The 25,078-nt window shown below is 40.8% G+C and overlaps 2 pseudogenes; both read right to left on the reverse strand.

The window, feature by feature from the left end:
• Positions 1-264: 264 nt before the first annotated feature.
• LOC138585244 (zinc finger protein 232-like) lies at positions 265-12,064 on the reverse strand (annotated as a pseudogene).
• Positions 12,065-18,742: 6,678 nt separating this feature from the next.
• LOC138611215 (gastrula zinc finger protein XlCGF57.1-like) lies at positions 18,743-24,458 on the reverse strand (annotated as a pseudogene).
• Between the last annotated feature and the right edge of the window lie 620 nt (positions 24,459-25,078).

Raw genomic sequence — 25,078 nt, forward strand, 5'->3', positions numbered from 1 at the left:
CACATGCTCTGCAAACTTATGCTCTATGCTCTTATATGTGTCTATTTCATTGTACTGCCAGTATTTTTACATCCCTACTAATGGGAACTTCAAAAATTATCTTATTTTTAACCTGACTGATGTTCTCTGGTCTCCCTCCAATCATCATCACTGTCTTCAGTCTCAGGTTCAGAAGAGTCTTCAGTCTTGACCTCAGAGTTCCTGTCTGGTTCTGCTCCTCCACAGTCCTCTCCATCAGCTCCTGTTCCTGCCTCTGTTTTCTCCTTAGTTTGGTTTTGAATTTCTGAAGCCTGACTGCCAACTAATGACTAATGACGCCAAGAGAATATTGTTAAATCTTTTACCACACACGGAGAAGCTGAAGGGTTTCTCTCCTGTGTGAATTCTCATGTGTGAGCTCAAATGGCCTGTATGGTTAAAACTTTTACCACACTGGGAGCAGCTGAAGGGTTTCTCTCCTGTGTGGCATCATATTCCGTTTCGTTTTGAAAGTTTTACAGCACTCAGAGAGTTTTTCACAAAGTTTGAACCTGATTGATGCTCTATGTTCCCCTTCCAATCATCCTCCCTGTCTTCAGTCTCAGGTTCAGAAGAGTCTTCAGTCTTGACCTCAGTTTCAGGTTGTAAATGTCTCTCTGGATCTGAGTTCCTGGCTGGTTCTGCTCCTCCACAGTCCTCTCCATCAGCTCCTGTTTCCATCTGTTCAGTTTGTCTCTGATGAAGCTGTGAGGACTGAGGTTTCTCTTCATCATCTTCACTCTTCACAGAGACTTGAGTGAAGGGGAACTTGGTGGTATCAGTCTCCACCAGTCCTTGAAGCTGCTCTCCCTCCTGACTGATCCAGTGTTCCTCCTGTTCCTCTTTAATGTGGGGGGGCTCAGTGTCCTCCTGGTCCAGACCGGGGCTCCACTCCTGCTGCTCAGGTTGACGCTCTTCTTTGCTCACCAACAGCTGCTGGACGTCTGCAGGACACAGTGAACAAAAAAACAGATGTTCAAGTACACCACCACTTAATGTTTAAGCAAATCTGAAAAACATTAGGATCATTGATGAAAGATAGAAACTTTGTTTTCACAGCTGGTAACTTTTGTCAGCTGTACGTAGGATAATCTCATAAATTGGCTGAATAACAATATGAACCTCCTGCCTGTTGCTGGGTCACTGATCTCTATGCGGGGTTAGCAGTGGATTACACCTGTTTACATACATCAACCAGAAAAGATATGGATCAACATTTTTTAAAATAACATTTAAGAAAATAAACCATTGACCAACATTCAGCAGTCATCCAGCTGAACTACAATAGAGAAGGTTTCATTGTTCTGGAATCAACTGTCCAAATATTCAAACTGTTCTGAAGGATCTGAAAATGTCCAGCAGAGAGCGCAAACAGTTCATGTGATGAAGTTCATGTAGACTTCACTGAAGCTGTACCAACAAATAGCACTGAAGTTTTATTCCTTTGAACAAATTAAACATGAACAACAAATCACATCTGCAATAATGAAAAAAGACCAACATCTGTAAATTAAACCTGTGCACAACAAAGCCCAACTTCTTCTTCAAACAGTCAGTTGAACTGAACTCTGCCGCGTGGAAGGAAAGGCTTGGATTTAAGTAACAAAAGAGGGTTAGGTGTAATTTATTCCAAATCTTCAGCATCATTACAAACTGTGCTGATTGGCCTGTCATTTAAGATGACCTCAGTTTCAACAAAAAGCTGAGCCTTTCTTTACCATTCTTTGTTGATACGTTAGGACACTGAGAATTAATTGGGTGGTTCTCTTTCGTGTTTCCAAAACTCCTGTGTAAAGTCAATCTGATGATGGGTTCAATATCAAATTAATTTCCTTTTCAGGGATTTTTTTGTTTTTTTAAACCTTCAATTGCTTCTTTCAGTTCATGCTCGGCTCTAACCAGGTTGGTTCTGTTGTCTGATCTGTGGTGCTGGACCTCACCATGGGCTCAAACAAAGAGCCACCTACATGAAAGGAACAAAGGAGGACCACATGGAAAAACGCCACAATGCTGTAAAGGAAGGTTAGTATACAGATGTCACAGTGTTGAAGAAGATATTGGAAGAAACTGACATTGCGATATATTTTTGTTCTGTGATATTCATTGTGATATAAATAACACAGGAAATGATAGGCCTACCAGATAAACGAAGTGTGTTTTCATGTACCTGTATACAATTAACAATCATACTTTTCAAAATTTTGGACTTTAAAGTCTATTTTCTTCAGACAGGAAGAAAATAATATGGTCACGTGTGGTACTTTTACCAGCAACTCTGGCACCAGCATGAAACATACATACACATGGTGTAGATGGTCCAACAAGCAAACCAAGGTGCATGGTGCAAAGAGGTTGGCTTAAGTCCCTGGATTATTGTGTTTTTTCAGCCTAACATAAATCAAACTAAGGAGCTGTCCCAACTATCCGTCACCCAGCAAACGTACAATCAAACGTGTCGCCATTTGTGATAATATTTAGTTTATTACAAGTTAGGTGCAGTTAGCTTGGTTTGATAGCATGTCGTGCTTTGCAGACGTGTGTGGTGTTTGGTTTGATTATAACCTTGGTAGTGTTACTTCTGGAAGCTAACCTTATGCATGACATTAAATGTTATTTCCATTTAGTCCTTATTTAATTTCCAATATAGTTAAGAGAGACTGCGCAGTTCGCTGTTCACTCGTTTAACGTTATTAAGCGTTTATTAATGTTAAAAGTGCCAACTCGCGTGTCAAAAGTTTTTCTCTGACTAACGTTAGCTGTAACGTTAGCAGCCTATAACGCTAGCTCTGATCAGGGCTGATACAGCCCGGCTGCTGCAGACAGTGAGGAGAGCGTCTCCTTCCTCGCTTGTTTACTGTAATTGCAACCTATTTTTCTTTCCATTGATAGACAGACAGACTAGACGCACAACTGTGGGGAAATATCATTATATTCATTGATATAGGGTTTCCCTGGCTTTTTAGTCTCAGGTGCTGTGTCTTGCTAGTGAGCAGCTGGGGGGGATAGGCAGATTTTATGAGGAGGGTAAGGGGGTGAGCGACAGACCCTCCAGCAACAGCAAGCCGCAGCCTCATGTCAGAATACAGGTTTGTGGTCCTGGCAGATTATTTCATATAATGAAAGTAATGATTAATTGCAGCTCATACATTACATGTCAGTTCATTTTTCATAACCTCATATTGCTTCTTCATCTTTATGTTTAATGGTGATTAACCATACCACCACCCTAGAGGCCAGCACTGCTTGGACTAAAGGCCACAAGATCATCTGCATATATTAGATGATTCACTTGACTGTTACCAATCACACACCCAGTGTCACTGGCTCTCAACTGCTTAGACAGATCATCAATATCAAGATTAAAAAGAACTGGGGACAAAATTCCCCCGTCTGACACCATTACTAACCCAAATGGAGTTCAAACACTATTTCCCCATTTTACCCGCATAGTCTGGTGGGTGTACCCGTAAGACAGAATTCTAACAATGTGTTTGGGCACTCCTCTTTGACACAATTTACAACAACTTCCTATGGTTAACACGATCAAAAGCTTTTGAAGCATCAATAAAACACATAAGAACAGATGAGTTTTGTCCTCTATACCTGTTTACCATCTCCTTAAAGGCATATATACACAGATCTGTGCCATGAGTAACTTTAAAACCAAACTGGTTATCCTTGGAGTTAATAAAATCATTTAAACTGTCCAGCAGAATTCTTTCCAGGACCTTCGACAGTGTGCTGGCTAAAGCTATGGGCCTGTAGTTGTCTAGGTTGCAAAGTTTCCCAGCTTTGTCTTTAATAGCTGGCACCAACAGAGCATTGAGTCTGGTAATAATCCATGAATCATGCAGCCGGTAAAACAAATAGCCAGGAGGGGAGCGATCCTTGGACTGGTATATTTCAGAAGTTCAGCAGTGATATGGTCTAAGCCACAAGCTTTATTATTCGACAGCCTTGAACCCTTCATGTGACCTAATCACAATAGAATCGTCTCACTCAATATTCCCTGCCTTATATACGTCACTTTTTACACAGTTAAATAAAGAACTATAATGCTGTCGCCATAACTCAGCAATATTGTCTGTTCCAGAAATCCCTTAAACTGTGCAGGGTAAAGATGCTTTATTGTTGTTAAGAACTCTCAATTCTTTCCAGAAACCAGTAACATTGTTGTCTAGTAGTTTCTTAGCCATGGAATCAGACCTTATGGCTTGTTCGTTTTTACAAATGACGCGGATGGCATACTTATATCTTGCATTAGTGAGCTTCTTGTACTCTAGCACTGGGCCTTGTCTGGGTTTACCTGCTACGTCCCAAGATTTAAAAGCTTCTCTGGCTTCAGCATGATACTCAGCTACAAACATATTCCATCCAGGCCTAACGGCATGCATCTTATTGTCATGCCAGTAGTAAGGCTTGCTGTCCTCATACAAAGAAACCATATTATTATACATAGCACAGAGATCCCTCCTATGCCCTACATTTCAATAGTTAACATTACTACACATAATAGCCTCACTAGGTACATGAATGTTACTTAAAGATTTTGTATGAGCATTATAAGATAAGATGTCCCCCTTCGTAAGTGTTGACCAGTCCAGTTGTTTTGCTTTAACACTATTTCTATTTCCTGATAGTACAGGTAGATGTTCAACATTAATTGACATAGCAAAAGGTATGTGATCAGTTATTGCTGACCCGTATAGATTGCTAATACACCCCAATGAAGCATGTGCATCAGCTGTACTAATACAATGCTCAAGCCATGACGTAGTGTGCCAGGCCTCACTAATGTATGTATAACTGTCAGCAGGCAAAAAAATGTTACTTGACAATATTAAATTATTATCTTGACAGAACTGAATCATATGATAAAAAATAAATACTGAGTTCCTGTCAGAGATATTTGCATTCATATACCCAATGACATTTACACTAGTAGTAGTATTATCTCGAATAAAGGAATGAATGAAGGCAAGTTTATATAGATATTCATCCTCACACACATTCATGATGATGAATTCCTTGTCATTATAAGTAAACTGTATGGCAATACACCAGTCAACAAGTCTAACCACATTTATCATTAAGTCAAGACTCTTATTCCATAGAAAAGCTAGCTAGCACCCCCCCCCCCCCCCCCCCCCCCCGACTATGAAAGTGATGAGGAAGATTTACCTTTAACAATGGATCCAATGGGACCTCTAAGGGCAAGGTCTGTGACGATGAAATACATGCGGTGGAATTTTTTTATTACTACAGCCAGGAAAATCACAAAATGGCATCATGTAGACATGTGTTTTCCTCTGTGACAACAAATGTCGTCCCACAAGTTACCAATTCCAGCGTGTTCTCTTAGAAACAGCTGATGGATCACATCACCTGAGAAACCGGCCTGCCGCAGGCGTAGTGATACTGGATTTGTCAAACGAGAGAATAGTGCCAAAAGAACGGCGCAGTGTATGAAAACGCAGGACGATGATTTTGTGTTGAAAATGAATCACCATCGCCACCTTTGTAGCGCGTTTTCAAGTTTCAAAAGATTTGGACACCCCCACCCTTTGCCTCACAATGGTTCGATCCCTCCCAGCCCCATTAAGTTGGGGCTGCAGTACTGGGGCTGCTTCCCAAGTCTCTTATTTGACATCTTCTCGCTCCTCGCTCGAACCGGAAGTAGTTCCAGAGCCGCCATATTGAGGACCGTCTCTGATCATAACTTGTCGTAAAATATATAAAATGCAGTGAATAACTGCAGATTTGATTTGTTTTCTGAGTCAACATCTGAGTAAAAATCATCTAAAAATCAAAAGCAGCAAAAACAGATTCATTTCTATTAAATTTAATCTAAAAAAATACCTCTTGTCATGATCAGTTATTTCCCTGCTAACTTTTATTACAGATGAATGACTGAATTCAGAGGGAGCAGGAGAGTCTCTCTGTCAGCAGGTAACACTACGTGTGAGAGTGATCATCAGTGAGGTCGGGTTACCAGCACTATGTCTTCATATTATTTGTTCATTATTTACATTTTTGATCACTGATCATCTGATCTGAATTAATTATTTAATAAGTCCAAATACTGTCTGTTCATGAACTATGAAAATGATTTATTAGGCTCAAAGTTTCAGGATAAATAGAACTCACGTCACGCTGATCAAACCCGACCTCACTGATGATCACGCTCACACGTAAAAAGTGTTACCTGCTGACAGAGAGACTCTCCTGCTCCCTCTGAATTCATTCATTCATCTGTAATAAAAGTTAGCAGGGAAATAACTGATCATGACGAGAGGTATTTCTTTAGATTAAATTTAATAGAAATTAATCTGTTTTTGCTGCTATTGACTTTTAGATAACTTATTTGTACTCAGATGTTGACTCAGAAAACAAATCAAATCTGCAGTTATTCACTGCATTTTATATATTTTACGTTATGATCAATATTTCGTTCTAAAGGATCACAGCTTGTCAAATACCAACTCACTAACCGACGTTGTTATAGTCGGTTTCAAGGCGCCCTGTAAAGTCTGTTTTAAGGTCCGCTTCTTCCTCTCTGCGATATGAAACTCCGGTGATGTTGTGAAGTTTCACATCAGTCCGATCTGCTGCAGCGTCCAATCACTAACTGATCTCTAATAAGGGGGCGTGTCGGCCAGCAAAAGACTTCCGTGGAGGCTGCTCTCGTGTATCCTCGCTCCTCCAAGCAGCGCGGTCCTCAATATGGCAGCTCCGGAACTACTTCCGGTTCGGGCGAGGAGCGAGGAGCGAGGAGCTATCAAATAAGAGACTTGGGAAGCAGCCTTAGACATGAGAAGCAGCCTGGGTAAAACTGAGTGGCTCTATACAATCCTTCCCAGCCTTTTCAGGAGTCATGGGACTCAGATTTTAAGATCACGTTCAGGCCAGTTTTTGACAACATAAATCAGTGGGCCAGGATAAAGAGGATGGACCAGGAAAGCATAGCAGCACGTATGGGCTGGTCACCTGTGTCCAGGGTCCAAAATTAACTTTTTGGTCTACCTGCCATTGGCGGGTAAGCCAAAAAATGTTACCGGCCAAAATATTTTTAACCGGCCATAAAAACTTTCTTAGATATAATGTCAATAATAAACAGTGGTAGAAATAAACTAAGACATTTACTTTAGTACTGAACTTGTATCTATTTGTAACCCAGATGCAAATGCAGCCTGTTGCCTTAATGTTTACCTCATGTTACGTCACGTCATGTGATCGCTTGCTGCCAATCAATGCGATATATGGGGGGGAAGCAGGAAATAGCTCACTGCGGTCGGAACTGAGTTTTTTGTTTTTTTTATTATTATTACTACATAACATACATACAAGCATACATATCAGACAAATAACCCCTCCCCCCACCCCTTCCATAAAACACAACAAAACAAAATAAAGCAAAATAAAAACAAACAAGATAATATGGTTATTTTGATTACAAACATTATTGCCAGATATAAGCTACACATCTCTTTATCTCTTTATCTGGAGTACATATTGAAACTTTCTAGAATTTGTTTTGTTCTGATAGCTTTCTTATTTTTACAGTTTTTGATTGTATCAGCATATTGCTGCAGTTCCAAAAAAAACAAATCAGCATTTGGTTTACAGTTTGCCCATTTTTTCTTGTGAATATGAAATTTCCCAAGCATCAGGACTAATTGTACAAAAAAAGCTGTATAATTGTCCACATTTTCGTCAAAGTAAATGAAGATGTCCTTTTCCTGTAAAAGAATTACTTGTCCTGTTATTGTCCTGATATAATGCTGTACATCAGTCCAAAATGTTTTTGAAAATACACAATGATAAAACAGATGATGAATTGTTTCCTCTTCATTCTCACAGAATTTACACAACAGATCATTATCAATATTGAATCTTGCTCATTTCTTTTGTGTAGGATAAATCGTATGTAGTATCTTAAATGAAACCTCTTTAACTTTATTGTTTAAGCAAAACTTCTCACCAACCATCCATGCTTCTTGCCAAGTAATATCTCCATAACATCAATTCCAAAAAGATTGTCCTAAGGGTAAAGATGGGGTTAGCATACAATTTCTAATATATTTATTTGAGCATTTTTTCTTTGTTATATCGACTTCTCCCACAAAAATCCGACTATCAAAAGAACCAGCAGTAGGAAAAGTAAAATCATAAGTTCCTGCGCTCTGAAAAAGCTGCAGTAAACCTCTTGGTAAAGCATCAAAAACATCTGTAAACTCTTTGGGTGGGACTGGAAGCTGAAATGTATTTATAAATTCTCGGTAAGAGAGTAATTGTCCTCCAGCATTAACAAGTTGTTTAACATATATAATTCCATAATCAAACCACTTCCTGTAAAATAACGATTTGTTTTTATAGAGAATATTTTCATTGTTCCAGATGTAGAGATTAGTTGGTGAGAAGTTATGCTTATAGATTAGTTTCCAGGCAAGTAAGGCTTGTTTATGAAAGTTTGACAGTTTAATCGGTAATTTTTCTATTTTATAGTTACACTTCAATAAAAAATGGATTCCACCAACAGCATTAAATACAAACTTAGGAGAAGTGTTCCAGATGCTATCTATCTCTTTGATTAGGTTTGCCAACCACTGCACTTTGAAAGTATTGTTCAACATTTCAAAACTTAACACCTCCATGCCTCCTTTACTTTTAGGGTTACATACAATTTGTTTCTTTACATAGTGACATCTATTCCTCCAGATGAAGTTAAATACAGTCTTATCTAATGTTTTGTAAATTGCTGGGGGCATGTCAAGAGACAGGGACACATATACAGATCTGGATATACCTTCAGCTTTAGACAGAAGAACTCTACCACTCAGTGACAGGTCTCTCATCAACCACATATTGAACCTCTTGGCTATTTGTTGTGTTATTGGGTCAAAATTTAAACTGCAGCGATCATTTTCATTTTTATCAACAACCACACCTAAGTAAGTGACAGTGTTCTTTACAGGAATACCATTCAGGTCCAACAGATCACTTTCTTTGATTGGCAATAGAACAGATTTATTTAAATTCATCCTTAGACCGGATACAGCTGAGAATTCATTAATACAGCTAATTGCTGTATTTACTTCATATTTATCTCTTAAAAATATTGTTGTATCATCTGCTAATTGAGCCAATTGAAATTCTCTGTCTAAAGCGTTTATACCTTTAAATGTATTCTTTTTTATGTGTACAGCCATGACCTGTGTAACCAACAGAAATAAAAACGGACTTAATGGACAGCCCTGTCTGATTCCACGGTTAATACAGAATCTGGGGGTGGTACCACATGTCAGTTTTACTGAGCTGTTACATCCTTTATATAAGGTTTTTACTGCTCTTTGGAACCTTTCTCCAAATCCAAGAAACTCACAAATAGTTCTAATCATGAACCGGTGACTGATTGTGTCAAATGCTTTATAGAAGTCAACAAACAAAATAAGGCTATCATCGGGTATATGATAATTATAATCAATCATGTCTAGTATTAATCTTATGTTGTTGACTATGTTTCTTCCAGGAATAAATCCAGATTGCTCCTCATCAATAATATCATCTAATCCAAGTTTTAGTCTTTTGGCAAAAATTGAAGCAAATATTTTGGCATCATTATTCAACAGACTGATCGGTCTCCAGTTCTCAACACTAAGTTTATCTTTGTTTGGTTTTGGAATTAGTTTAATCAAACCTTGTTTCAGGGTTGGAGGTAACTCCTCTTTTTCTAAAGCTTCTTCAAACATTGCTGCTAAAAATGGAGCTAATGTCTTACTAAAGTCTTTATAGAATTCTCCAACCAACCCGTCATTTCCAGGTGATTTATGGTCTTTCAAAGCTTTAATACAGGTTTGTACATCCTTTAAGCAAATTTTTTGGTCGCAGATTAATTTATAGTTATCATCAATTTTTTTAATATCTGGTTCTAAGCCTTTAAGAAACACAGCCATATTATCTTGGTCTAGTGAGTCAGCACTGTACAGTGTTTCATAGAACTTGGCCACATGTTGTGAGATTTCTTTTTCATTATCACATATTACATCATTAACTCTGAGTTTGTTCAGAGATGACTGTTCATAATTTCTTTTTTCCAAGTTAAAAAAGTATTTAGTGCATTTTTCACCTTGCTCTAGCCATCTTCTCCTCGACCTGATAAAAGCACCCTTAGCTTTTTCTTCATATATTTTGTCCAGTTCAGCTTGTGCAGTTGTCAGATCTTTAATTTATTCTACAGATAGATTTAATTTACTTGATAATCTTATAATTTCTGTGACCATTTGAGACTCTCTCTCTTTGTTTGTTCTAGAGATCTTTTTACTCATTAATATGGCAAGATTTCTAACTTCAAATTTCATTATCTCCCAGTATTTGCTATAACTACTAAGTAACTTTGCTTGTTTCCAGTGTTTGTCTATAGTTTTTTGCGTTTCTTTTTGAAATTCTTTATTCTGTAACAGTGTCTTATTTAATTTCCAGTAATCTCTATTAAAGACTAAGCTTATTTTCTATTGTTTCAAATAAAGTCATATTCATTTTTTTAAACATTTTTTTATTCCCCCCACTGACTCCTCCAAAATGATAAATCTGTATCTGAGGCATGAGATTCTTGAATAAAGTAAAAATCTGCACATTTATTCTGGCAACATAGAAAAATACTTTTTCGCTTCAATTCATTTCTGATACCCCTGACGTTAACGGATAAAACAGATATTGACATAACAAAAAATAAAAAGAACACAGAACAGAAACCCCAGATAAATTATAAAAAGAAGCACTCAAAGATCCTCTCTTAGGATATATGAGCTGCTATGTCTGCGACCGATCAATGAATCGAGATCATATTAAATTTCATTTTCCAAAATATATATTGGCTTGACTACCTAAACTTAAGACCAAGGAAATGAATAAGAAAACATAGAATCGTTAATAGCTCTTATTGAAAAGCCTAAGTCTTAAGTTAAATTAAAGCACTATGAAAAAGAAAGGGAAAACAAAGAGAAGGATGGGTTGATACGAAAAAATAGAACAGGGCAAATATAACTTGCCTATCATTTATGATCTCCCCTTTGCAAAGAGAAAGAAAAGAAAGGACAAAAAAAAGGGGAAGACTAAGCAAATCGCCCATCATCTCAGCGGTTAAAGTATTGCGAGAGACAGAGAAAGAAAAAAAAGACACAGAAACAAAAAGACTAGATTTTAACCTGATCTCCACTCTAGATTACTGTAGTAGGTCTATGCAACATTATCCGTACACACTGGTATTCATGGTGTAAAAAGGGATAATATTACAAATTCATCAAGGTCTGTAAATCCTATAGGCTACACTTTAACACAACCTGTAGGCTTATAATTTAGCCACTATCGCCGTAATGCAATATAGAGCAGCCTAATAACATTTACATGTCCTTCACTGTAACTTTTTTACCGTCAATAAGCGCAGAAGCACCTCTGAAGCCTGCTCTCCTCCCCTCCTTTCTCGCCGCCTCCACCAGTGGCCACAGCTCCTCGCATCTTTAACTTCTTGTGATAGGTCCTCCATTATTTTTATGTTCCTTTCTTTAAGTATACAAGCAGTTCTGGCGTCCTCCCAGATCTTGTCCCTGTGAGACCGTGATAGGAACTGGACGATGATCCGGCGGCTGGAGCGCTCTTCTCCGGAGCGGGGACCTAACCTGTGCGCAATGTCCACAGAGAGAGGCAGCTGGTCACTGATGTCGGGGGAGATCTGGCTGAAGAGGTCGGTGATAATCTTCTTAACGTTTTCTCCAGTCTTCTCAGGGATCCCTGCGACCCGAAGGTTCCACCTTCTCTTGTAGGCGTCCAGGTCGTTGTTTTTTTCGCGGAGCACTGTATTTTCTTTCTCCAGAGTTTCAACTCTGATCTGGAGATTGTCAGTTTTCTTTGTAACATCCTCCACTTGTCTCCCCAGAAATTCAAGGGAGTCTGTGACGCTTTTCAAAGTGTCTGTGTTGCCTTTAACAGTTGTTTCTAGAGACCGTAGCCGTCTGAGGGATTCTTCTTGCATCCTCTCAACTCTTTCCATGGCTGACAGCAAGCGAGAATTGAGCGCAGGCTGCTCGTCCACCTCATTAAGCAGTGTCTTTGATTTCTTAGATGGTGGCTTTAAATTTGAGGTTAAAGGAGAGGACTCTGAAGGTGGCCCATCTGAATTCATTAACTCATCCATAACTTCCAGCTGGTCCTCCAGTGATTTTCGTGCATATGAGTGCATGTTAGCATGAAGTAAATTCACATTCATGCCTAGACCAGCGTTTAATAATCCAGTCAGCAGATGTAATGTAGAGGTCCGATGCCGAGTAAAAAGTTTGTACCGCCTCGTGTTCAATCAACTGTTCAGTCAGTTGCAGCTGGCTTCAGTTCAACAGGTGGAGCGGTGGAATCCCGTCTCTCTTTACTCAATCCTTTCCTCTTCTTTCTTTTTTCCCCTTCCTTCCTTTTAACAGTTCAGGTACGCATATCAGGCCTTTAGGTAAAAATAATTGTTCGAAAAGTTAAGTTTCACTCATCATATCGCATAATAACTCCGATGCACTCTCATAGAGACGCCATCCTCGGTCGGAACAGAGTTGCTGCAGGAGCCGCTTACCGCTGTGTCCGCCTCGAGTGTGTGTCCGGGGTTGTAGCTTGGAGCGAGCTGGCCAGGTTGATGGCGAGCTACAAGGACAGTTAACCTGAACCTGACGTTAATGCTGAACTACAGCCCAGCCTCTACCTTACTCCTGCCGGTCCGGGTAGGAGGCTCTTTACAGCCTATAGACTCTTTTTAAATCCATAAGGAACTCTTCTCATCCTTTAGGCTTCTGTGGCCGGAGCACTGTGTACCCCCTCTCGCAGCAGGGCGCTGTGTTGTGTATCGGGAGCACTGATTGATGGGCGGCACCGCGCCGCTATATAGAGTGTCCATACCTGGCGCGCCTCTCTCTCTCCTTTTCCGGATCCGCTGGTTCCTGGTGGTGGCTGTGGCCTGCCGTGGTGGAGCTTGGGTGGCGTGGCTGTGGTTTGGTGCTGTCGTGCCTGTTGGCGCATCTGCTGTTGCGGTGCGTGTTTCCTCCCGCAGCGCACAGGTAAAGCGCACAGTTGCTTCTTTCTCCCATTCAATGTGCTGAAATGCGTAATGGTGACAGTCTTCTCTTGATGCAGACTGTGGTGGCGTGGGGCCGGGTTGTCCCGCTGGTAGCCCCTCTGGGTGTGATTGTGCCTCCATGTGGTAAGTTGGCATTGTCCGCCTTTTCTTTTATAATCTGTTTCTCCGCTCCCGGCTGATTGTAATGATTTTATGCTGCAGCCTGGAGTATCCCTCCTCTCGTCCTCTGTGATGCTGTGCCGGTGAGGCCAAAGTAGTTTAACCCACTGCTGCAGCTTCCTGGACGGCACTGCTGTTTTGGCTCTGCTCTCTTCTCTTTGACCCGTTGTGGCCTCTTCTGGACTCTCCCTGTTTTAGCCCTTGGGTTTGTGCGGCGCTGTGTGGCCCGGTTGACTCCCCGTGGCCATTGCGCTCTTCACTGAGCTGGCGCCTGGACTCGGAATTGCCACTAAATTTTATTGATTTATTAATTAGGTTGTTAACGTGATTTATTTTGTATGTTTGTAGTTTGTTATGTGTACTGGTATTTTGGTTTCTGTTTCTTTTATTACTTAGTGTGTGTGTGTGTGTGTGTGTGTGTGTGTGTGTGTGTGTGTGTGTGTGTGTGTGTGTGTGTGTGTGTGTGTGTGTGTGTGTGTGTGTGTGTGTGTGTGTGTGTGTGTGTGTGTGTGTGTGTGTGTGTGCTGTTGATCACTGAGGCCGTTTTCATTTTCCCTCTCTGTTTGTGGACAGGCGCTGTGGGCCCAAGGCGGCGACCCAACCCCTGGTGGTGGGTTTTTCTCACCGATCCCCAGTTGCGTGTGTGTGCAGTGCCACGGGTGTTTTGATTTAGTTTCTCCTCCTCCCTTGATTTTGGTTCTGGGCCGCCGTGGTAAGCCTCAGCTCCGTCCACTCATCCATCCATTCCCCCTCCCTTGGCCCAAGTGTTTTCATGACGTGCAAACAGCTGTCAATTTGTGAATTTTATTGATTTGTAAAATAAAGTATTTTTGTATATTTTCTACAACAGTCTCTTGCCCCGTGGTAATTTTGGACCTTGCGTGACCTTACAAAAATGATTATATTAAAATTATTATAACTATTTCCTGGGGCGCAACTCCCCAGGTGGCGTTGTTGGTACACACACCTTTTTCCACCCTCCACTTTCCACATTATCTTATTGCAGGGCTTTTGCTTGTAATGAGTATTTATACACTGATATTTTTTTTTCTTGATTACTTATTCCATCACTGCAACAAAATAAGCTTTTTATCAGTGCAGCTCATTAATCCACTGCACAATTAAACTTGTAGTAGTTCTGATCAAGCACTCAGCTCTCTCATTCATCGTTCATCCGACTATCATTTACAAGCTCTTCAGTTCCGCTAATGACAATACTGTAGCTCAGCTGTTAGCGATAGCCTCTGCTGTTTCCTGCTAGGTGTCTCAGGTGTTTAGCTTATCTTCTGTCTCCCGTACCGACAGTGGTACACGTTAATACTGTAGTTTAGATGCAGTGATGGCGAGGCTAAGTGAATTGGAAATACGTCTCCACAACATGGAAACTCAATATCAGATTGTTGACACACTGAAGCCCTGCGCGAGCTTACTAACAAAAGTGTGAGCGCGCCGATGGTGGTCAGCGAGGGTCAATTAAAGGATTGCGATATACATATTAAGGGACACACGCCAGTGACGTGCATAGTCATTGCAAAACAAAACTTCGTCAACAATTTAAGGTATGTTTTGTAGTGATGGGAGCACCCTCCCCTGGCACCCGACCTCATTTATTTTAGTCGCCAAACTGGATTTTTACCCGCATTTGGCGAGTGGTGGGTGCAAATTTTGGACCCTGCCTGTGCCTTTTTCGCTAATGCAAGAAGTGGACAGCAATCAAACGTTTTTATATGAAAAGAACAGTATGGGATAGGCCTTGAAATAGAGCATTATTTAAACATTTTCACAGATGGTTCTATGGACCCAGAGTGGGAATGCAGGATTTGAGAAGAAAGGCAGTTGTTACTTGGAAACACGAAGAGACTGTTAAAATTTACAGACTGAGCTTGGACATTGTGGGTTAAATCATTATTTATGCATTATAGGGAAACATAATACTGGACTTTGTGAATGTGGGCATGCTGAAACAATCAAGCATGTTTTACTGGAATGTGACAAATATAATACAGAAAGGAAAACTTTGTGTAAGACATTATGAGACTTAGGCGTATTATCATTTTCAATCAAGTCTTTCTTCGGCCATCATGACAACCACCAACTGATCATGAAAGCAGTTTTACAGTTCATGGATGCAATTTAAGAGACACGAGAAGCAGCCCTTGTCGCCCTCTTTGCTCTTTGGCTCGTAGGCCCCGCCCATTTAATTAAATATCCCTTGTTGCGCTGCTATATTAGTCGTTTTTGCTTATTTTAGATGCTCCCATGTGGATCTCTCTTGGCTGGAGTCGCGGCTGTTTGGCCGTTTGTGGCATGAGCGTGAAGGCTCTCTCCTCCTCTCCCTCTGAGGCGCGAGCAGATACTGCCTGATTGGTATGTATGCCCCACAGTAATTATGATGGCATGTAGCAGTATTAACACAACTCATTGTTTTCTTTATTGTGATAGGGATTGTCTGCCAGGTCTGAGAACGTTTACCTGCTACTTCAGCGTTGATTGGCATAAGAAACACGGCTGCTTTGCTACTTGGTTTGCTTACCCAGCTTCGTTACCCTGCTTTGCTTCGCAGCTGTTTGGCTTCCTAGCTTTGCCCCACATGATTTCGCCTTGCTCTGCTTTGTGTGGATTTGCATCTTAAACTTTTTTCTTTTGGTGTGAATCCTGTGTTAACCACCAGCCCCCCATTAGCACTGGGCTGGCTTTTAATGACTGCATGGGGATTGGGACATCTGTTGGGCTTAATTTGGTTTAGGTTTGCATTTCATTGATTACTATCTGATTGAATTTCTTTTTTTTTTCTCCTTTTGCTGTTTATTTCCTTGAGTTGGTAATTATTTGTCTTTTGGTTTATTACTTTGAGTTATTTTTCAACACTAGGTATCACAATCGTTATCAGTGTCTCAGCTGCAAACATCGCACCCTCAGGCCCTCGTCCTCATATCAGGAGACTTTAATCATGCATTCCTGTCTGCCACTGTCCCTACATTCACCCAGTATGTTGACTGCCACACAAGAGACGACAAAACTTTATGCAAATCTGTGTGCAAACCCCAAGGATGCATACAGCTCTTCACCCCTTCACCCACTGGGCCGCTCAGATCACAACCTGGTCAGACTGCAGCCCAATTACATACCTCTGGTGAGGGAACAACCCCTCACCACAAGGTATGTGAAGAAGTGGTCTAAGGAGAAACTGAGGCGCTGCAGGACTGCTCTGACACCACTCACTGGGAAGTGCAGCCCACACAGGGGAGATATTGACAGTGTGACTAACTGTGTTATGGACAACAAAATTCAGTGTGTAGAGAACACTGTGCCCACCAGGAAAGTACAGTGTTTTTACAACAACAAACCCCGGCGTACCCCTGAAATAATGGCCCTGATAATTGAAAAGAAGAGGATTTTTACAAATGTAGATCTGGGGACAGAGAGGAGCCAAGGAGGGTGCAGAAGGAACTGACAAAGGAAAAAAGGGATGGCAAGGCCAACTACAGGACTAAGATGGAGAACCAATTCCATCAAAACTACGCAATGGAGGAAACAGGCAGCGCTGTGAGGGTCAGGTTTTTTGGCTTCTCCAATACCTTCAACACAATCCAGCCTGCACTGCTCAGGGGGAAGCTAGAAGGAGTTGGAGTAGACTGTCACCTGGCAGCATGGACAATACACTACTTCACCAACAGACCACAGTATGTGAGGCTTCATGGCTGTGTGTCTGACATGGTGGTCTGCAGCACAGAGGCCCCACAGGGGACAGTGCTCTCCCCCTTTCTCTTCACCCTGTGTACATCAGACCTTGACTACAACTGTTGGAGCTGTCAGCTCCATAAGTCCTCTGAAGATAAAGCCATCAGATGTGTATCTGATGAAAACGAACAGGAGTACAGGTCTTCACAGACTTTATTGACTGGCGTGAGCTTAACCATTTTCATCTCAATGCCAACAACAGAAAGGTCATGGTGATTGACTTCTGCAGGAACACAACCCAGAATGCACCAATAAACATCCAGGGATTGGACATAGAGATGGTGGAAACAACACAGACTTCCTGCAAAATAAGGGCCAAGGTTGTCTGCACCTGCTGAGAGGACTGAGGTCCTTTGGGAGGAGGGAGTACAGAGAGGGACAGTCTAATCAAGCTGGTCAGGAGGGCCAGTTGTCTCCCAGATTGTCCTCTGGACTACATAGAAGTGGTGAGTGAGAGGAGGAGGCTATCAAAACGCACAACCATCAACAGCTCCCGCAACAGCAGGTGCCCCTGCAAAAAGGAGCGCTGCTATGTCCTGTATTAAAGGGGCTATATGTAAGATGTTACATATATTGAGACCTTCCCGTACTTCCTCCATCGGCCATAACAGCCTGTTGGCTGATTTTTATGTAAAGCACTCGTATGACGTATATGGGTGTCTGCGAGTACCTCTGCCGAGAGCTCATTTTACGCCACTACAGTCAACAGTGGGCGACACGAGACAACGCAAACTGTGAAATGGAGACGGGTAATGCCAACAAACGACAGCACCCACAACAACACCAACACAAACTACACACAAGGATAAAAAACAAAAATAAGTTTTATCTAGTGAAGCCCGTCTGACCAAACAGGAAGTGACCGACGTCAGGGGAAAACTAGAGTCAACATCGGCAGTGCATGTGCATCATGGAGACCTTCGATTGCTTTTGGGGATCAAAACAGACCCACAATTTATTGTTGTCATAGAAACAAAACCTGTGTGCAGCGCTCTCTCACTGGGTGCACCGTTTTTTTCTCTCACAGCACAAGAGCTTCATCCCAGCTCTCTCCAGCTGCCCTGCCCCGTCCAGCTAATGTTCGCTGATGCTTGTGATGATTTGCTGGTTCACCGGCGTAATTTGCTGTTTGGTTACCAAGCACAATCCCAGAGTCATGCAGTGTATTTATGTTAGAGCTAGTTGGCTAACCTTAGCATGCTCGCTAACGTTATGACTACCAAAATACTATCAGAGTGTGTATGTCAGTTATCTAGCTTGACGCATAACTTTGCCAGCTAACATGACAAACGGTGTTGATTTAGTAAATTATGTAGCAGAACAAAGCAAATGTGTATAACTACTGATGAACTACTGTTGTCAGTCTAGCTTGACAAATAACTTAGTCACCTTACATGATATTAACTTAGGTATTATGACAAACAGTGTTGATTTTGGACAACATGATGCCGGTCAATGAACACGTCTCGTCAGTGAAAAGTAAACAGAGCCGGTGAGTTCTGAGACTGCGCATGCTCAGTTTCATGTGTCTTCGGCAAAAACCCTGGATGCGAGCGCGTACAAGAAGGTTCAACGGCCGACCGTGTCACTAGGAATGAGGATTTTCTGAAATTGACATACCTTTAAATAAAGTTTATCTTATCAGGAAGGAAAAAACGGATTCCAAGATTTTTTTTAACGTTGGAAACCAAACTAATCTTCGTCACCAACTCTACCCTTTGTGTACATTTTTTACTGCAGACATGGCAGCTAATTTTTTTCTCTCCTGTGTGAGTAACTCTAGCTGAATTGGTTCTGATGAAGCTCTGAAGCCTGAACGCCAACACACTTGTGGTTTTCTAATCTTTGGTTGCAAACACTGCAACTTAACGGTATGTCCCCTCTGTGACGTGCCATGTGGCGTGTCAAATTAGGCTGTTAGGTAAATCTCCTGTCTTCCACACTCGTGGAGCAGCTTAAGTTTTTCTCTCCAGTGTGAACCAACACGTGAGCTCAGTTGCACAGTGAATAAATGTTTTACTGCAAACACAGCAGAAGGGTTTATCTCCCATATGAATAATCATGTGTTTGGTCAGATTAATTTAACAGTTAAACATTTTACCACAATCAGACCAGCCAAAGGGTTTCTCTCTTGTGTGAATCAACATATGTTCAGTAAGATATCCTTTTCGGCTAAATCTTTTACTGCACTCAGAGCACCCGAAGGGTTTCTCTCCCGTGTGAATGAACATATGTTGGGTAAGATTTCCTTTACGTTTAAACCTGTTACCACACTCAGAGCAGCTGAAGGGTTTCTCTTGTGTGTGAATTCTCATGTGTTTGGTCAGATTCCCTTTACAGTTAAACCTTTTACCACAATCAAAGCAGCTGAAGGGTTTCTCTCCAGTGTGAAGTAACATATGTCTGGTCACACTTTTTTCACAGGTAAATCTTTTACCACAATCAGGGCAGCTGAAGGGTTTCTCTCCTTTGTGAACTAACATATGCTCGGACAAATTTCCTTTGCGTTTAAATCCTTTACCACACTCAGAGCAGCTGAAGGGTCTCTCTTCTGTGTGAATTCTCACATGTTTGGTTAGATTTCCTTTCTCTTTGAATGTTTTACCACACTCAGAGCAGCTGTGTGATTTCTTATTATTCCCTGGTCTCTTATCTATAAAGTTTAAAGCTTTCTGATGTTCTCTGGTGTCCTTCCAATAATCCTCACTGTCTTCAGTCTCAGGTTCAGAAGAGTCTTCAGTCTTGACCTCAGTCTCTGGTTGTAAATGTCTCTCTGGATCTGAGTTCCTGGCTGGTTCTGCTCCTCCACAGTCCTCTCCATCAGCTCCTGTTTCCATCTGTTCAGTTTGTCTCTGATGGAGCTGTGAGGACTGAGGTTTCTCTTCATCATCTTCACTCTTCACAATGACAATAGTGAAGGGGAACTTGGTGGTATCAGTCTCCTTTGGTCCTTGAAGCTGCTCTCCCTCCTGACTGATCCAGAGTTCCTCCTGTTCCTCTTTAATGTGGGGGGGCTCAGTGTCCTCCTGGTCCAGACTGGGGCTCCACTCCTGCTGCTCAGGTTGAAGCTCTTCTTTACTCAACAACAGCTGCTGGACGTCTGCAGGACACAGTGAACACAAATAAAATAGATGCTGAAGAACACCACCAGCAAATGTTTAAGCAAATCTGGAAAACTTTATTATCGTTGATGAAAGACAGAAATCTTGTCTTTATAGCTCGTGACTGTCGTCAGCTGTACATTTAGGATAATAAATTGGCTGAATAACAATATGAACCTCCTGCCTGTTGCTGGGTCACTGATCTCTATGCAGGGTTAGCAGTGGATTACACCTGTTTACATACATCAACCAGAAAAGATATGGATCAACATTTTTTAAAATTACATTTAAGAAAATAAACCATTGACCAACATTCAGCAGTCATTCAGCTGAACTACAATAGAGAAGGTTTCATTGTTCTGGAATCAACTGTCCAAATATTCAAATTGTTTGGAAAAATCTAAAAATGTCCAGCAGAGAGCGCAAATAGAGCAAACAAATGAATCAACAAATCACATCTGCAATAATGAAAAAAGACCAACGACTGTAAACTAAACCTATGCACAACAAAGTTACATCAGCAAAAGGCAGAAAACATCACCAACTTCTTCAAAATGTCAGTTGGACTTAACTCCGCCGTGTGGGGTTTAACGGATCACAAAACTCACGGTTGGGATCGCTTCTCGGTTTTGAGTCACAGACGATCATCGCTTTTTCAGATCAGCAAAAAAAAAAAGAAAAAGATTCACGATAAATCTCCATGAATTGGATCCTCAATTTTCTGTAATACTTGTCATTGCTAATATTTCAATAATTAATTAAAGTGGAGTTGAACTCCCATACTATTAATTTTTTTTTTTATAAAATCAAGTGTAAGTCATATTAATAATAAAAAACTAAATAATAATAACAATAATAATAATATTAACCTTTATAGAGCACATTTCAAAATCCAAGCTACAGCGTGCTTCATAAAGGGAGCAAAATAAAACGGGTGCATGCAGCAAGAGTTGTGTGAGTTAGGGCTGTGCCTAATCGGTCAGATTATACCGGTATGATTCTTTCTTTTATCACGTAAAAAAATTATATCGCGATATGAAAGATGTAAATTTGCAAGACAAATGTTACTGATAACAAGTTGCGTCTTGCTTTTCCTGTTCATTTTAGAAACACTTGTCTCCGCTGTAAATCAATACGAGCATGAGTGATACCTGTCTGTCCGTATAAACCCTGCTCCTGCATGTGTGGAGTGTGTGAGTGTGTAGAGGTGGGGCGCTCAGCTGACAGCAGACCCCAGACTGCATGAATAATTGCTGCTGCCTGAAATCACAAACAAAACATTATTCAGTTTTCTTGTTTTTATATCGTCATGAATATCGTTATCGCAAAATCTTGTGAAATATTGTGATCATTTTTAGGCCATATCGCCCACCCCGAGTGAGTCACAACTAAACAACAGTTGGTGACATTCCATGAAAAACTGTTTGTATATAGCCGGTTGGTTGACAAATACAACATCAGTTATTAACGTTAAGCGACAGATCGTTATCACAAGCATCCAAGAGTGAAAGTAGAAACGTCGTGGAGTTATTTGATTAATATTTTTTGGCATCATTTTTCTTATTTATTTTGTTGTGTTCAATTAATTGTCGTTCTATAATGTTGTGTGCGTGTGTGTGGAGATGGGGTGCGTGAAAGAGAGGGTTTGGGGGGTGGGACGTCTTTGTTTTCACTGTGTTTTCTATTTATAATAAATATGTGGTTTGTTTCTACATCAATTCTTTCATTTGACTTATTTCAATCTCAGTGTAAAACCAGGAGTCAAACAAGGTTTTGCTTTCTGCCCCACCATGCATGACAACACAATACAGTACCATAATATTGTGATTATAAAATAACCCTTTCCTAAATGGGAAGGAGACGCTAAAAGCTAATATTTTCAATTCATTAGTTAGGAATAATGTCTTATACCTAATACAGTTCTATGAATGAATGTCAATAAAACTCCTGAGTGGAAATGAAAATCACAATATCACTTTCCTGCATATCATGAATGCATAATAGAATACAGAATGACAAATAGTACTGATTTAATTAAATCTGAATACTAACTAGAATGCTGTCTGCTGAATAGCTTACGCTATTCTGCTAATGCTGTGCTTGAATGTTGAATGAATGTAATGTATGAATGTTGTGGAATATGTTGTTGAAGAGCTGACGCTAAACTGCTAATGCTGCACTTGAATGATGAATGAATATAAGTATGAAAGATGTGTGGTGATGAGAGTGAGTCTGGAGGTGAGGAAGAGGACTGAGGAGGTGATGAGGATGATGGAGGAGTTTAAAATGAAAGACAAGCCTTGAAAAATGCTTGAGAGAGTGTTCAAATGTCTGTCCTGTGTGTGTGTATGTGTGTCAATTGATCTCCAACTGACCTCAAGTGACCTCCTGCTGAACTCAGCTGTTGCCGTGGCAATGGTTCATGAGTAGCAGCTGTGTGACTTTTCAGTTTGGCAGTTGGTTTTAATGTGATTTAAGGTGAAAACACCCTGTCACATCTGTGCTTGTGTCAAGACAGTAAATGCTATCAACACAAAAATTAAATGTGACCATCACAAGGGTCTGATGAAGCAGTCATTTATGTCTCTACTGTCAAAAATGTTGCCAGGGCAGTGAAATACAAAAGAGTATCCATTTGGAGTTCTCCAGAAATATTTAACATTAAAGCAGATGGGGCAGTTGGTCAAGTTTCTGTGACAGTTGGGCATCTCCAGGCAAAAGTGTACATTTTTTGGTTTCAAGTACCCATCTAACAGAAGGAGCACAAGAACACCTACGATTTGATACCAAATTTATGTATGTGGAGTGACAATTGTTGGATCAGTTGCAATTTGTTTAGAATGTGTCCAAGTTATTTTTCAGCAGCCTCTCCCCTCTGAATTTGAAATCCTGCACTCTGATGTTAGACATTTCACTGAAACTTTATGTGCTTTGAAAGGCAACTGTGAATAAACTATGAATGATAGGAAAAAGTTGAAATGACCTGAAGAAAGCTGAAAGTGTGTGAATATTCTAAAAGTAGAATGGAGTTTCTGAGTGAATGTATGAATGAGCTGTGAAGTCTTGAAAAAGGTTGAAATATGCTGAAAAGGGTTGAAAATGTCTCATTTTTGAACATTCCACCATTCATTTGAATGGGCAAAATGTCCGGGAAAAATGGGAATATCTCCGAAACGATGAATGGTATGAATGAGAAAAGTCATAGCACACCGATCCCGAATGCGCTGAATGTTTTGATGTTCGAATGGTTTGAATCGGTTGAAAAATGTGGAAGGAGAAGCGGTGGTAAAAAACGCAGCAGAATAATAAAATAGTAGAATAATAAAGAATTCCGTGAAAAGAAGAACATATGCAGTGAATGCCTTCAGCGTTGTTTTCTTGTGTAAAATAACTCATTTCACTGTACTCATTTTACTGGAACTCATTTCACTTATTTCATCTAAACAATCCAAAGCACTTAAGGGTAAATATTTTTTTGATCCAAGCAGGGTTTGACCTTTGGATCCATAATTCCCATTTATGGAAACTCCAAATATTCAACATTTGGGTGAATTCTGGAACTATTATAAAAATGACGACCTGGAGGAGCTTTTCACATGCAGAAGAGCCATTAAGAGTCCTGACTTTCTCTCCTTTTTCCTCTTTTTCTTCCCCAGCTCCATCAGTCTACTGTACATGTTGAAGTGTCCTTGGGCAAGACAGTGAACCCCACATTGCTCCCGGTGGAGTCAACGGGTATGAATGTGATTGAACCGATTGACAGTTTGACAGAGCATTTTACGTAGCAGCCTCTGCCATCAGTGTATGAATGTGTCTGTGAATGGGTGAATGTGATATGTAATGTAAAAGCAGCTTTGAGTGGTCGCAAAGACTAGAAAAGCGCTATATAAGTACAGTCCATATACCATTAAAGCAATTAAAGTACGTGCGTGTTCAGTGGAGCTTTAGGGTGGAAACTGGGTTTGGGCCATCAAGTCCAGTACACAAAGTATTTTCTTAGCAGGAGCTAGCTGCGGCTAACACGCTCTGTGCGTCTATGAACGTTAGCTAAAGGCTCGGCTCCCTGAAACATTAGTAGGAAACACGTTTCCAGCAGTGAAAGAAAACCAACCTGCTCTCCGCAGCTTTATTTCAGGTGTTAAAATCACATCCAGCTGTTTTCTTTGGCGGTGGAGCTCCTCTTCGTATCCGGATGTTGTTGTTTGTCCTGCCTCGTCTCTGATAACCGCAGCGAGCAGCCGCCGTCTGAATAAATCTTTAAGATCCTGAAACCCGGACATTTTCCACACATCCAAGAGTCACAGAAGGAAAAGAAAACTAAACGCTGACGTCTTTTCTACGTTTACTCTGCTCCTGTAGCACGCTAGCACGTCCATACATAACTGTGCTTCACCAGAGAGAAACTTCGAGACCCGGAAACAAAGACGCTATTTCCGGTACACGCTTCTTCTTCTTCTTCTTCTTCTTCTTCTTCTTCAGTGTATTAGCTGGTTGGCAAACCAGGTATATAGGTGCATTACCGCCTCCAACTGGGCTGGAGTGTGGAACAAGAGATTGTGCAGGAAAAAAGTTAGTTTAATTAAATCTGATTCATTTAAGTATTTAATGATCTCACCGTTAATATTAGCTGTTACATTCCCCCAAAGACCTGACAATGAAAAGGCCTGATGTTTTGCCTTACTGAGTGACTGAAAGAGTTGATTCCTCTGAATAGTGTTTCTCTGCAGTGAAGCGGTACATGTCCAACAGATTCTGGTTGGTTAGTGTGTTCATTTTCCAGATGGGTGCTTACCTATTATATATAATGTGTGGTTGAGACCTCTATGTCATCTCCTCAGACGCATGATGACGTTTTCTTCTCTTCTTTTCCAGCCCACCTTTCTCCCTGCCACCAGTCACCAGTTTCCTGAAAATCCCAATACTCCTGCCAGACTGATTCTGCATATTTCCT

Source organism: Semicossyphus pulcher, unplaced genomic scaffold (assembly GCF_022749685.1).
Source record: "Semicossyphus pulcher isolate SPU_LCO1_2020_fin unplaced genomic scaffold, fSemPul1.0.p SCAF_11, whole genome shotgun sequence".
Lineage (NCBI taxonomy): Eukaryota > Metazoa > Chordata > Actinopteri > Labriformes > Labridae > Semicossyphus > Semicossyphus pulcher.